Source organism: Melanaphis sacchari, unplaced genomic scaffold (genome assembly GCF_002803265.2).
Source record: "Melanaphis sacchari strain LSU unplaced genomic scaffold, SCAv2.0 Contig0_pilon_pilon, whole genome shotgun sequence".
Taxonomy (NCBI): Eukaryota; Metazoa; Arthropoda; class Insecta; order Hemiptera; family Aphididae; genus Melanaphis; species Melanaphis sacchari.
Window position 1 is genome coordinate 3,923,113 of NW_020270366.1, and position 16,024 is coordinate 3,939,136.

A 16,024-nucleotide genomic window follows, 5' to 3' on the forward strand; every position below is an offset into this window, starting at 1 on the left:
TGTTTTATTTGTATATATAATTATATATATTTATTGAACACATAAAAAATGAAATTGCTAAGATGTATTATAAATTGATTATTGAATATACATTAGTAATTTATGTAATAAATAAATTGAAAATAAATACTCATAATTTTAATTTATTTACACCACAGTTAAATATTTAACGGAAATTTTATGATATGATAATGGAATTTTAATAAAAAAAAAAAAAAAAAAAAACATAGACTTAATAAAATTTACTTATTGAATTATTATTGTACCACAAAATATAATAAAATATTGTTGAACTTTCTCTATAAATGTAACATCAGTGGTATATATTACACAGCAGTGTCATTAACCATTTTATTTTTTAATTACTTCAAATAGATTTGAAGATATTATTTTATAATATAAAACCAAAAATTATCAATAACATAGTTCGATGTTTAAGAAGTAGTAAATTAAGATACAAATTATTTTAATATATATTATTATATCAATAAATATAAATATTAGTTATATTATATATTATATCCAATTATATTTTTCGAAAAATATAATGAATTGTTTCAACTAATAAATTAATAAAAGATAACTAATTTTTGAAATGTCAGATTTAATGTGTCATAAACTTTATTCTGAATTTGAAAAATTGCTAATTATTATTTTTTATTTTTTTTATTTTTTGGCATTTCATTATTTTAAACTTTAAATTACCACGTCAGTATTTTAAATAAAAAGAAATATATTCATGTTATTTTATTTTACTATTTTATTTATAATTTGAAAATAAATAATAGTATTAGATGCTACTAAATATAAGTATATTTTTGTTTAAAATTGCATAAAACCATAATTACATATATTGCAAAGATCCGATTTGGCTGAATAATACCTACACCTTTTTATATATTATTTGAACGTGTCAATTGATTATCAATGAGACAGTCGGAAACGCGCATGCACTCCAATTATATTATATATATATATGTAATCGAGGTATACTTATAGGGACACCTACCTATATAGGCGCCCGCTACGAAAAATGAGCTAATGTTCGGATTTCAATGGCGTCATGGCGCGTTAACCCCCATCGGGAACAAGATTTTTTTATTTCACTTTAATCAAAAATACTTTTTTAAACTACAGGTGGCGGCGTTCTTTTCTCGGTAAACACCCGAAACGCTTGGTCTGTAAGCATTGCACACACACACACATCACACACAAACCAACATCCGCCGACCAGGTTAGACACGAATCCATCGTTATTATTTATACCTATACGTATGTATAATACAGAAAAATTCAGGTAGTAGCTCCTGGATATTCTTAGCACCTAACTATGTATTTTTTTCTTTTTTTACATTCCATTGTCCTCTCAAAGGTCGCGATCGAGATTCGTGCAAAGTATAACAAAAAAATATAATCCATCTCGGTACCGCAGGTGACGACGGTACAGTGTGCGACGTGTGCGTATTTCTATTCATACCGATTATGAACGGTATTATACGTGCGTAACACAAAATATACATTACCTGACTAGTGACTACGATATATGGGATATCGTATACGTATTATACGTACAATAACACATCCCTTTTATATTACGTAAAACTAGATACGTAATCCATCGTTTTTCGTAGATATACAAATTTAAAGTTTTGAATGTAAGTATGGGAACGTGTAACATTCGAACAGATGCATAGTTTCAATCATGGAAAAGGGGGATAATAATCAATATTACCTTATTATGTATGTAATATATTTCACCACTTATTATAAACATTTGATGTTGCAGTCAGATGGCTATTTTAAAAGCAAATTCAAACAAAAAAAAAGCATGCTTGTTTTAAAGCATATTTAAAATTCAACTTACGATAACATAATTCACGGTAATTAAATTCTATGTTTAAATAAATAATAAATATAAATAGTTCAAAATTCATAATTTTCATATTTTATTATATTTATAATTAATTATTTTCATAATTATTAATTTATTATGATATTCATAATCAGTATTTATAATTCTGTACTATGTTCGGAATGATAAAAAATATAATTATAAATATTATTACGCTATGTGTTTGTCTACATGACGGAACTAGTTCCGTCATGTGTAGTTTATGTAGGTATGCACTTCATGAAATGTTGTCCACATAGTGTAATTACGCGAAGTGGAAAAAAAGCGTTTCCGTTTCGCGAAATGGATATAAACTTTGACCTCTTCGTGAAACGTACAATTACGCGATATGGATGCGACATACACACATATATCATGTATCCATGTCTATTATAACAGTAATATAAAAATTATGTCACATGTCACCTATAGTATGTATTATATTAATTTAGAATATTATATACAATTTACATAGTTCAGAAACAATACAATTAACTGTTGACCGATAAAATAATTTATTGTAAACAATTAACTATGAGGCATAATATCAATACACACTGTGTAAGTAGGTACACATTATTGATATAACTGCAGGACTCCGTATAACTAACTATGATACATAGTAACCTATTCTATTGTAAAACTTAATCTATATATTTTTTAAATATTTAGTAATAGAACCTAATAACAACTGAAATTGAATTCTATAGTTATTTAAATTTATATTTATGGTCATAATTTAATAACCCCTTTACGGTAATTATATCTAAAGGGTTTCACGAGACTTCCTGGCTATCCCATATTTAACTGCGGTCGCCTCCTGGCAACATTACAACAATATTATTTCACCTAGTACAACACAATTATATATTATATATTTATTGTTGGACATGTAAGAAAAGTATGCTGCAATCGTTACACCAAATCGAAAACGTAGTGTCCACCATATATATATATATATTATTATTTATACATAAATACACACGACGTATGTATTTATATAATACTGATGAATAACAGTTTGTTGGTGTGGGGGGGTAGTAGCGTGAGAGACAGCACGAGAGGGTATATTATATATATAGTAGCTGTTTGACAAACACGACATGACATCCCGCGCGGGCGGCAGGAGCGTTCCACCCCTGTTCAAAACCATCAGTACACTGCACGCACACACACGCTCGTAGTCCGTCCGTCCTCTACCCGTCTGCCGTCGAACGCACCCTTACCGCCGTCGTTTCGTCGACGGCGGCGGGACAATGATAAATTCCTTGCAAGATGAATGCTGCTGCTGCTCCGGGATTGGCTCTCCCCCGCGCTCCACCGCCACGGTACACACCTCGGTCCCCTTGGGGGTTTTACTCCTTTTGACAGAATCGAACTCGACATTTTTGCATTAATCATCTAGCAGCAGCGGCGGAGTTTCCGCGCGCTTATACAAATAATAATAATAATAATAATAATACATACATACATACATACACACACACATACACTATTACTCACTCACACAATTTGTATACACTGTTTATATATACACAGCAATGAGCCACGGCAGCGGCAGCGACGGGAAAATAAAATAAATAAAAGCGATCTATACGCTATTCACCCGCGGCAAAATATTTTTACAGATATGAAAAGAACGGAAAGCGTCGTTTTAGTGTATATATAGGTATATCTATGTCGACGTGGGTGTGTGGGAGAACGCGACAGCTGCTTCTACCGATGTGGCGTCGTCGTCGTCATCGTCGTCGTTGTTGCAGCAGCAGAGTTTATACTCCAAAACATGCATACGGGCTAAGAAAGAATGGTGGTGGTAAGTCGGTGTCGGAGAGGAAACGAAAAAGGAAAAAAAATGAGTATACCTGATGGTTTTTTTTCGTATCTTTTTTTTTCGTCTCTCATGAAAAGATTCAAAGACGCTCCACACAATAGACGCGTATTAATCAACTTTAGTTAAAAATAATAATAATAATAATAATAAATATAGAGTGAAAATATATCGGAGTGGAGCAGCGCTGCAATCTTTTACGATTATTTTTTTATTCACCCCGTTTTCACCACTCACGCGAGAAATACGAATCGTTACGATATCAAACACCAGATAATATAATAATATACGTATACATAATATATGTTTACCATTTGGCGTTTATATAATACTATCATGTTTACGATTAATGCACAGATAAAGAGTGCGTTCGTGTCGTACTTTAATATTATGTACATAGGTATACCTACGTTGGGATATATACTGTATTTGTAAGTGTGAGCCTTATTCATGTTTCGTACGATACACTCACTACCAATATCTGCGTTTAAATAGCATGAGCGAATAAATTATTTGTTTTTTATAGTATTATAATATTATTATTATTATTATTCCAATAAACTAGGGGTCTTGTAACTGTCACGCAGCACTTATTAAATTGGTATGTATTAAGTAGGTACCATAATCACGTGCTCGATAAGAAAGCACGCGTTAGTTACACAACGATAACAACGGACAGGATGTTAATTATTCCTCGTGTACAGATACTATGTAAGCACATACACCCGCGTATTATTACTATATATGTATACAAGTATAAATACGCGACGTCTTATTATGTCCCGACGACATTACGTGTGAGTATACATACCTATATGGTATATAATATGTACACGCCACACCGGATCGCGGTCGTGTTTCGGATGAAGATAATAATATTATATTAATACGTGTATGAGCTACAACCCGAATTGGCGCCCAGCCAGATCCGACATCGACGAGTTATTCGACCCCATTCGTTTTCGTCTAAAAATTAATTCAGACGCGTACGGGATGGTGTACAACTGTTGTATGCTGTTATACGTATGGTATATAATAGTTAATTGGATATGTATAAGAACTACTACGGGACGAGTATTGATTGTACTTTTACGAAAATTAAAACACAAAAATAAAAACTTCTGTACTTGTACGTGACTCATCCGGTGATATTCCATAACAAGCACGTGTAGATACATATTATGATATAAATATACGTATATACAAATAATATGTGATTTTCAGTTGAACGCATCAAGAAATTTAAACCGAAAAGACGATTATTATTAAATAAAATAAATAAAATACATGTTTAATATTTATGATATATGTGATATTATACACGTTTCCTTCTCGGCGATCTTCTAGTGGGTCATGTGAATATCTTAAAAAAACGTTTTATTCCGTTATCTTTCACTTTACTCGATTACCCAGAATATACTTCTTTTTTCTTTGTCAACTATAAGTACTCCGTGTAATTTTATTTCCAGAGGGAATAACACTGCGATTCAAAAAATTTCGAAATACGCATTAAAACATGAATATTACGTAGTAAATTTTAATTTTATTTTAGTTTATAAAATCAATATTGAGTTCATATTTCCTATAGTTACATTAAAAATAATTTTTAAACATAATAATATGTTACTTACGTAATACACTCGTATGAAAAACAATTTCATACTGTGCGGAAATTTAAAAATTTGCATAAAAAATTATCATTATAATAAAATATATACCGTACTTTGCTGATTCGGAAAATTTTAACAAAATGTCTTTGTACCTATATATGCAAATAGTTTCTATTCGCCGTTGAACTGATACGAACCATTTACACGGAAACTCAAATTATTCGGCTGATTAAGATGCGTGGTAATTAATGGCCGTGCGTGTATACAAATATATACATATATTTAGGTATATGTAAATATATATACATATATTTCTCAGCAGCTAGTTTACACATTATACATAAACAAAATATTTTACATGGTTATTGGTTATACTTGTGTGTGTGTGTGTATTTAGTATGGCATGCGTCTGTCGCTCGCGAGTTTTCCCCCCACTACAGTGTATACATGTAGACCTTAATACAGAGGTATTATATAGTGTACCTATAATAGGTATAATAGGTATACTATACTTTATATATTATATATATCTTTATAACAGGCACTACTATACTAATACTAATTTACGTATTCTTACGCGTCAAAGAGTTTACCCTCTTCTTTATTAAACAGTTGATGTTATATAGTAAAATATAGAGTAAAGACTGCTTTACATACAACGTTGTTTGAGGTAATTTAAAAAACATTAAAATAAAAACCTAGTTTTTGTATTTTAATATATTCAAAACGAGTTATGGGCGAAGATATTATGTAAATATCACGCTATACCTGCAGCTATAATAATACATTCATATAAAGAATATAAAACACTGTCGTCTAGTTTTGGGTAACCGATTGACATGTGACATTGGCTGCATATTTATCTCGTAGTATTTAAGATAAAACCAAAAACTAAAATACGATAAATGTATTTATCAACGTATATTGTTATTTCTATTTTTATGGAAAAAACACGCTCGTTTTTACACACTTTTTATTGTCGCCGTCGTTATCATCTTCATTGTTTTCGATAAATAATTCATGGGATACCATGACGCACAGATAAAGCTAGCTAACGGATGCGAGCGTGCGTAAATATGTATGTATTACGTGTGATGTGCAATGGTGAGTGGTTTCAGACTCCTGTGGCGGTGGTATATGGTCCTGCTGCAAAGACGTTTATATTGATATGTATAAAATATTATTAATCGACACACGAATACGCGCGTAAAATAAAATTTTAATACATTATAATACAGTATTATAAAATGGGAAAAAAAAACTTAAGATAATTTATGCGTATCTGAATTGGACAATGTTCGTGTTTTAAACCAGCAGCACATTCCATAATAAAAATAATATAATAATAATGTCGTCCCGCCGAGTTTGGAGGTAGAGGATTTTGTTTTGTCGTGGCACTTAAATGGTTATCTCGTGTTTTTTAGCATCTGACAATGTCGTATCGTGTGTGGGAGCAAACCCCTCAAAGATCCAAATCCTTAGACATTTTAAGTATAATGTGTAGACAATACATATATGTTATATATAGGCGTAATATCTCGAAAAAAATGTCCTGATATAAAAGGGTGTGGATACCGTATATATTATTTGTTCGAATCGATTAATAACATTATTTTTGTTATTTTCTCAGACACATAACTTCAGCTATAAATGGCGTCGCTGTCGATGATAGACGATGACAACAATGATAATAATAATCAAATATAGGCACCTACATGATGCATACTTGCTTATATGACATGCACGCAATAAGACAATATCGTTATGTGTATACGTTATGTATACCTACATCACACATTATTACATTACGTTAGGTATATAAAAAAAGTTCTGTTTCATCAGTAATACTTCAAGTATGATATGATAACATAAGTACCTATAAATAATTGCAGAATTCGAAACACAATTTAAACTACTACTAGTTAAATATATATATCTAAAAATTAAACGCTCAAGTACAGTAAAAATATAGCGCAATTGAAAACCATATATATATATATACTTATATGATTATGTATCACTACTTTTGTTGGAGAATTATGAGTATATATAATGTTCAATCGATTTCAATCAGCAGAAGTACTTGAACTTATATATTGCCAGTAAAAATACATTATGAAATCACGTTAGCTTAGTGCTCCCTGTCACTTATTAGTATGTAAGTATACTTATTATACAAAGAAAAAAATAAATATATGGCTTAGAACAGAGGTTCTCAACCCGTGGTACGCGTACCACTAGTGTAAGCCTTAGAACATTAGCAAACGTCTATATTTTAAAGCTATAATAAATAATAGTAGGTAATATGAGTATACTTATACTTATTTACTAAAAAGTAAACATTTAAAAAAAATAATAAATACCAATAAATAAAGGCTGTTTAAAAATGTTTTTAGTAATTGAAATAAAACTATAATAAAATAAAAATGAAAGATGATTTTTTTTAACTTGAGTTTAGTAATTTCCCTCGATAAAAATTCAATATTTAAACGCATATACATTATACATAGTATTATTAATACCTCTATGTATGAATAATTTTAAATACTAATACGCATATTAATAATTAGGTACATCGTGATTAGAAATGTTATTATTTAGAATCCTATACATATATTTAATTTTATAAATTAGTAAATGCATAATCACAAAATATGATTTAATTAGCAGTCAAATATACATATAGGTATAAAAATATATTATTACTTAGATTATGTACTGAATCATAGTCCACCGCGTATGACTAATTTTGGTATACTAAACAATTTAAATATATCTAATCTGACTTGATGTCTTCACAGATAAAATTATATAACATTCATAAAATTTAAAATCTTTAGTTATTTTATTATTATATCAGATTTAAATTTAATTTGAATACAAAATATTTTTGTCGTTATATATAATAGATAAAAGCATGTAATGATACCACTCAGTACATATACACCGTAATATAATTATATATTTTTCTATTATATCAGTAGAATAGTATATGAAATACATTTTTTTTATAGTTATAAAGGTTTTATAATAATTACTAAAAAACTTTTATTCTTAGATTTTAAATTTGTCATTATTTTTGTATAATTAATTGTCAGTATTAAGTTGAATAATAATAGTAAAGTTTACATTTACTAAAAATATTATATTTATAAAATATGTTTTAAGAAATTACTTAATTTAAAAATCTTTAAATATTTATTGAGTTATTTTTAAATTCATTAAAAATAATAAACATTTTAGTATATAATCAGCATCAAAATATTTAAAACATCAACAGTGTTATTAAAATGTATAAAAAATACTTATATTTATTATACATTTTTTTTTTTTTAATTGTATAAAATTATTTTAAAACTAATATATTATTTTTTAAAATAAATTTTAGTGTAAAATTATTTACTTTTATTTTTAATATAATAAAATACAAAATTATTATTTTATATTATAAGAAAATGATTATAATTGTTCTTAATACACGATAAAAGCAAATAGTATACATGCATAAGTATTAAATTATTTTTGATTTTATAAGGGTTTTAATTTTCATGGGTACCTATATAAACACTAGATACCTATGTATTCCCCAAATTATTCAAGCTATGTAAAAAAAAAAGTTCTGTTTATATATTGTCTCATTTTATAGGTAGGTACCTATATACTTACAATAAGACAGCAGAACTAAATAAGTTCATCCGATAAAAATAAATAATTTTAGAAAAGCAAACTATAAAAAGTAGTTGTGAAAAATTGAGAACAAATTCTATCTCGGTGACACATACTATACTTAATAGTTACATCATATCTAATATAAATATTTGCTCTTAGGTATATTTAAATAGTTAAATTATATTTTAAACAAACTTTACTATATTTATTTTCGTTTAAGTAGTAGTGTGCACGAATAGTTTGACCAAACATCAATGTTCAATACCTTAAAGATTTTTTAATAATATATAGAATAAAATATAAAAAAATACGTAACTTATATAACCAATATTATTATAAAATTACATTGCTCTAAAAATTAAGTTTTGTCCTATAATAAACGACGTTTATTATTATATATTTTATCGTTTTAATGAGCCGCGTAAAATCCATTGAGGTAACTTAACTTGTGTAAGACATAAATAGTGCGTATTATATGTATATATAATGTTCATACAAAACAATACATTACATAATATCATCAAATACAATGTTTTAAACAATTGCCAATAATAACAGTAAGGTATTTTATATAAATTATATATATATATTTAATAATAGTTAGAATAGGTCGTAAATTTCATAGTTATCCTTTACATGGATTAAATGGCAGATTTTTTTTTTTTAATTATTTATTTAGCCATTAGCACAAAACTATTACGGCTCGACAATTAATGTATGGCAGATTAAAATCGACAATTTTTGATATGACCATAATACAGATAAATTATTTAAGAAATTAATTTTACACAATTATTTGAGATGGCGTATGTAAAAAACATTATATAAAGATATAAATTAATTTCAGGTATAATTTATAAATAGGCACCTACGTAATTTTTCTTTTTTATAATATTATACTATTATAGTATGTACTATATAAACTTATTATCAGTTATCACATGTTTATTATAAATAATATGTTATTATGTTCAAATAGACGTTTGTACCTATACGTACTCCAACACGATCGTCTATATACTTATACCAAGCTGTAATCAAAGCATATTTTGATGTTGTGTAAATGTTCATTATAATTAGGTATCTACATAAATATAGTTATCATATTTGTAATAAGGTATTTATAAATGTATCATATATGTACAAATATATGAATTTATAGATAGATACATAGCTGGTATTAGGTATACTTAAGCCTATGTAAATGTACAAATTTATAAATATAATACGACGTCTGCAGACATGAGATTTGTGATACAACCATCATTGACCGTATGAATTAGATAAATCGAACGTTTTTGAACTGATATTATGAACAATTAGCTGCAATAATTGAAAATTAAAACAAAAATGCAATCATAATACAAAATCTTACGTACTTATTAATGATTATGCCTAAATATATGAATATAGGTCACGTAACTACATTATGATCTGTTCAATCTTGAAAATATAGTATTTCAACCTCTAGATACCCATAATATTATTAAATGGGCCTACATAAAACGTTTATATTTTAACGTCGGCGTTTCCGAGACGGCCGCCAGAGATCAGCACTTGCCTGCGTCTGGTCTTTCCGACGTACGCGGCCAGCCGCGGCGACGCGACTCTTCTGCCGTCTCCCGGCGCGTCCACTGGCGGAGAGGGGTGAGTGGGGATAGGTGAATGACGTTCAGCGGGCGCGGCGGCGGGGGGGACGTATGACGGCGGCAATAATATAAATTACGAGTAATTTATTAAAAACGCGACGCGATCTCGCGGGGCGACCGGCCAATGGCGTCCGGGCTAGGCGTCGCCCCGCGGCCGTTTGACTGACAGTTACAAATTGAAAATGGGAGTGACTGCCGGTACCACACCCAAAATCCAACATGGCCGCAACGACTTGCGACGAGTGTGTGCGTGTGTGTACGACGGCGGCGACGACGACGACGACGATCGTTGCTGCTGCAGCGACGTCTGTGTATATACCTACGCGGCGTATAATATAATAACAATATTATATCGTGCCGCTGACGCCTCTGGCGTATCCGCCGTAATCGCGATCGACGTTTGACGCGGGGGATGCACCCCTTTACCCGTTAACGAAAACATAAATCGTCGTCGAAAATGTGAAAAAAAAGGCAAAATCCGAGGGGATACGGGTATAGATGTCAACCGGGAACCAAAAACTGCTTTCGCCACGGTGGCGTGTTTCGTTTCGATAAAATATATTTTGGAAACACGTAGGCAGGTAGAGGCATGCCTATCATCTTATTTGGCGGCATTCGAGCGCGGGGACCGAGAACGCACAACAACAATACGTTTAATTATGTATAGCGTCGATATAATCGCGGAACTCTGCGACCGTGGTATAAAATATACAACACATAGTAAACGTGCGCAACGGTGGTACAGTGTACGTTTATGTGTGTGTGAGTGTATGTGTGAGAGTGAGAGAGAGAGAGAGAGAGAGAGAGACGTTTTTCGAGAGAATTTAATTCCTATATGACGTCTCAATTTTCCTCTTCTCACCCCCTCCCACTCGCCGCGGCTACTGGCGGTCCGCCGCCGTCACCGCGCCGCTCTTATTGAAAGTGATACACAGAGCGGTGTTACTCACGGTGATTTATATCGGCAAGGCCGCCGTCACAGACTCCCGCGCGGCGTACAGTATAATAATATCCTCGTACTCGACGTATATATGTTTATATATATATATATATATATATATTATGCATCGCCAAATGTCGTACGAAATCTATTCTTAAAATAGTGTGCCAATTGCCAATTTACTATTTAACTAGGTATATATAGACACATAACATATAAATAGATAATATGTATACCACTAGGACGATGCGACGACGAAAAGTCGTTATAGTACCACGCGCCGTATCATTAAACGATTAAATCCCACGGAGACGGCTGAGATTGCCAAAGTTAATATGTAATTTGACATCCCCATGTAGTGTTTAGATAGGTCCGAAATGAAAATTATATAGAAAACATTGTAAACTACCGTATAACTCGTTGTACGATGTTGTTATCGATATTGCAATGCTCCAGGACTTTTCGCATAAATTATACTGCCTAATATCTAATAAATAATTATTGATCATTAACACTGCAGCGCCTAAAGAGTAAAGATATTTAATATGTATATGTACATATTTCAACCTTGCGTATCCATCTATAGTTGTTTCTACATGTATAAGATCGCATACAATATTGTTAACTCATTTAATTAATTAACAGGTTAGTAATTCAGATTAAATTGAACTAATAATGTATCGGAGAGACTCGGAATGCTGTAGTGTTAATGAAATCAGAAAAAAAAATAATAATAATAATAATTGGCACTTGTTTCAAACAGCAAAAAATATTAACGTTCATTAAAACATGCGCTCGCTTACGTATATACTTATAGTATATGTATATTAAAGAAGTAAGTACGAACAAAACAAGTAATTTGTCAGGCAGATGAAGGTCATCATTCACATATACATTCATAACATAAATAACACTTAAAAATCATGATAACAATAATATTGCTGCATGTGTCGTGTATACGTTGTACTTTATGAACTATAATATAATATAATATATTATATTGCTGGATCAGTAACACCAAATATAAATATACAAGTAGTTTGATTTTTACAATCAGAATAATCACAAAAAAAAAACATTACTTTGTTTTCGCGTATTCTGTTTATATAATATATACATTATATTAAACGAGACGTTACGAGAAAAAAACTCGAAAAACATTTTATTGAACGCATTTGAAATGCGGCACGCGACATTCGTAATAAATATCGTATAAAAAGGATGAAACGAAAAACGTATACTTGTATATATATATATATATATATATACGTACAAGCGGATAAAGTTTCGGGGAAAGGGAATTGTAGGCAAGACAACGACATAATTGTAAATCATCAAGCACAAATCGTATTCATTAGTTTATTATAATATGATATGATTTACGTCACAATAACACAATAAAATATATTATACATACACACACTGCACGCAACGAATATTGAATATTATTATTGTTATATGACATCTCGTACGCATGTATAATGTATGTATTATATAGGCTATAGGGATAATAATATTATATATGTATATATAGTATGTGATGTCGATTACAACAAAGCGAGTCCGCAGAAAGTCAGCGCGTCCGAGTGAAATTCCGCGGCGCGAGGAATTCGATTATCGTCCCCCCGGGATACACGCCGTTGCAGCGCGGTGCCGACGTTAAGTTCCGAAATAGTGAGCTACATAAATACACACACATACACACACACACACACACATACAAACGCGTCGAGTGTTTGTGAATTATAGCCATTTGATTGTGTGTGTGTGTGTGTGTGTGTGTTACGTACGAAAGAGAGGGTTGCAGTGCGCGTGAAAAGCTCGAGAGGTATTTTGACGATTTTCGGCAGCATTGTTTTGTTTGCCGAACGTTATATACTATATAATACTAATACTAATGCTACTAATGCTACTACTACTACTACTACTACTACTACTACTACTACTATTACTATACACGTGAACCCTGGCCATCGCCGCCTACACGTCTCTACCACCCTTAACAACATCCCCCTGCCGCGTGTATCTGTGTATATGTAGATATATATATTTACGCGCGGCGAGCACCACGCGCCCGAGTATTGATTTATGGCCTCCTCCCAGTTCCCGTTCATAACCACCACCGACGCACATGTATATAATATATACCGTAGAGTGAGAGAGAGAAAGAGAGAGTATTGTCGAATATATGTGTATAGACAACACAAACGCATGCTATAAAGCGGGACTTTGCGTCTATACAAATATATATACATAGTATACACCCTCTCTCACTATCCCATACTGATACACATATATATATATATATATATATGTATTACCTATACACTGCGCCCGCTAAATACAAACGCGTATTTAGCCGTACACACGCGCACACATATAGAGATTCGTAGAGAATGTATATCACGAGACTGTTTGTGTGCGTACGCAAAACTTGCGGCGGCGACAGCGGCAGTGACACGCGCATCGCGCACGGAATGGCCTTAATCAATTCGGACGCGGCAGTAGACCGCACGACCACCACTGTGCGTGAGATATTGAATTCGTCCTGCTGCTGTCGTGTCGTGTTCATGCATATATTTTTACATGCGCGGGGCAGCGCGAGCTTTAGCAGTGCGTGGTACAGCGCGGGGCGATTATGCGAGGCCAGCGGCAAAAACCTATGGCATTGCGGACGACTGGGTTGAATCCGGGTCCGGAGTTTTCGGTTAAAACCAGCCCTGCAGCAGGTAGAAATGCACGCGTATCTCATTTTACAATATATACACAATCATAACCTAACCTTATCCACTTGCGTATGAGAAAAATTATACCCGTCTATAAAGTCACTTGTTGAAATGCAAATCACGGCAAATGACGATAAACTATAAACATTACTATAGAGTATACTCTTGACTTTGCATTACTCACTGTATTTTTTTCCTTTATATAAATAAATAATAATATATAGATTTATGGTATAAATACAAACATTTTAATTAGCAAGATAAGGATATTTTTTCAACTATTTTTAAACGGTTACACTATCATGCATAATAATTTAATGTGCCAAGTTTGTAAAACGATAGAAATATTAGAATTTCAGGAAAACAAACACGCTCCATATTTTCCATGGTTGAGTGAAATACAAAAATATTCATTGCAATAGACGAGATAGAGGCGAGACGAATGATGGGGACGTGGGATTTCACGTCTCTCCATATATCTATATGTAGGAAAACACATCACAGTGAAACGAAAAAAGAGCAACAGAGAAATATTATACACCGCCGGATCGTTAGTGAATACACGCTGACGCCTGTACGATGGAAAAAATCATATCTCGTTTTTTCCTTCTTCTCCACGCTCTCACACTCATATTCTCTCTCAATCTCTCTCTTTCTCTTTCGCTGTTTCAGCTCTCCGACGACCGGGAAAACCTTGCTCACACGCGTGCAAATGTATACACGCTCGTGCGTGAAAAGCCCATTGATTTATGTGGCTGGTGTGCTGCGAGAGGTGCAATGCTGCAGGGGTGTGTAGTGGTTGCTATAGTGGCGGAGGAAGGCAAGCGTAGGGGGTGGTTAACCGACTTTCATATCTCACGTCGAACGGATTCTGCTACTGTATCGTCGTTGAGCGATGTGGAGCGAGGTGGAAGAGGGGTTCATCATCGACGTATGGCTATGTAGTGTTATAGTCACCGTAGTTTTCGTCGGCGATGTGGAAGTGATAAAGAGACGATACATAAATTTCTCACCACCATACACCCATACATAGGTACTATATAAATATATACGTATATCCCTCTACAGTGGTTGCGTATCCATCGAGGTTGATGAACGTTCCAAAATATACCTATTTATATATGATTGACCACTACATATAATTTACGCGTACACCCAAAATGTTTGCTTAACTCCCCCCCATCTTGATGTATCCAATTGTACAAATTTAATTTTTATATAATAACTGTATTTTATATTTTATAAAAAAAAAAAAAAAATAGCTTAAATTATAATAACAAATGTAAATAATTGTGTATCACTCACCATTTTCGGATGCGAAGACTTCCGATTTCACTGCAGTAAGTGCAAAGGAAATTGCAGTATTCTGAAATAATATACTAGGGTATACAGCAGCCGAAGTCACATTCACAGGTGCAGCAGCCGAAGTCACGTTTACAGGTGCAGCACCCGGAGTTGCATTCACAGGTGTTACAGCTAGAGTACATATAGCGACAGTCGCCATAAACGTATCCTCGAACAGGAGCAACTTGCGAGCGTATTGTCGACGATATCGCACACAACGTAATCGCACACGTGATTAGAAATACGGACGGAACACTTGATCGATACGGACGTGAAAAACATGCACTTTATTTCAGGCGATCCGCACAACGAATTTAAACAATTTTTGTGACGCGACCCGTATGCACAGAGATCGATCGAACTATCG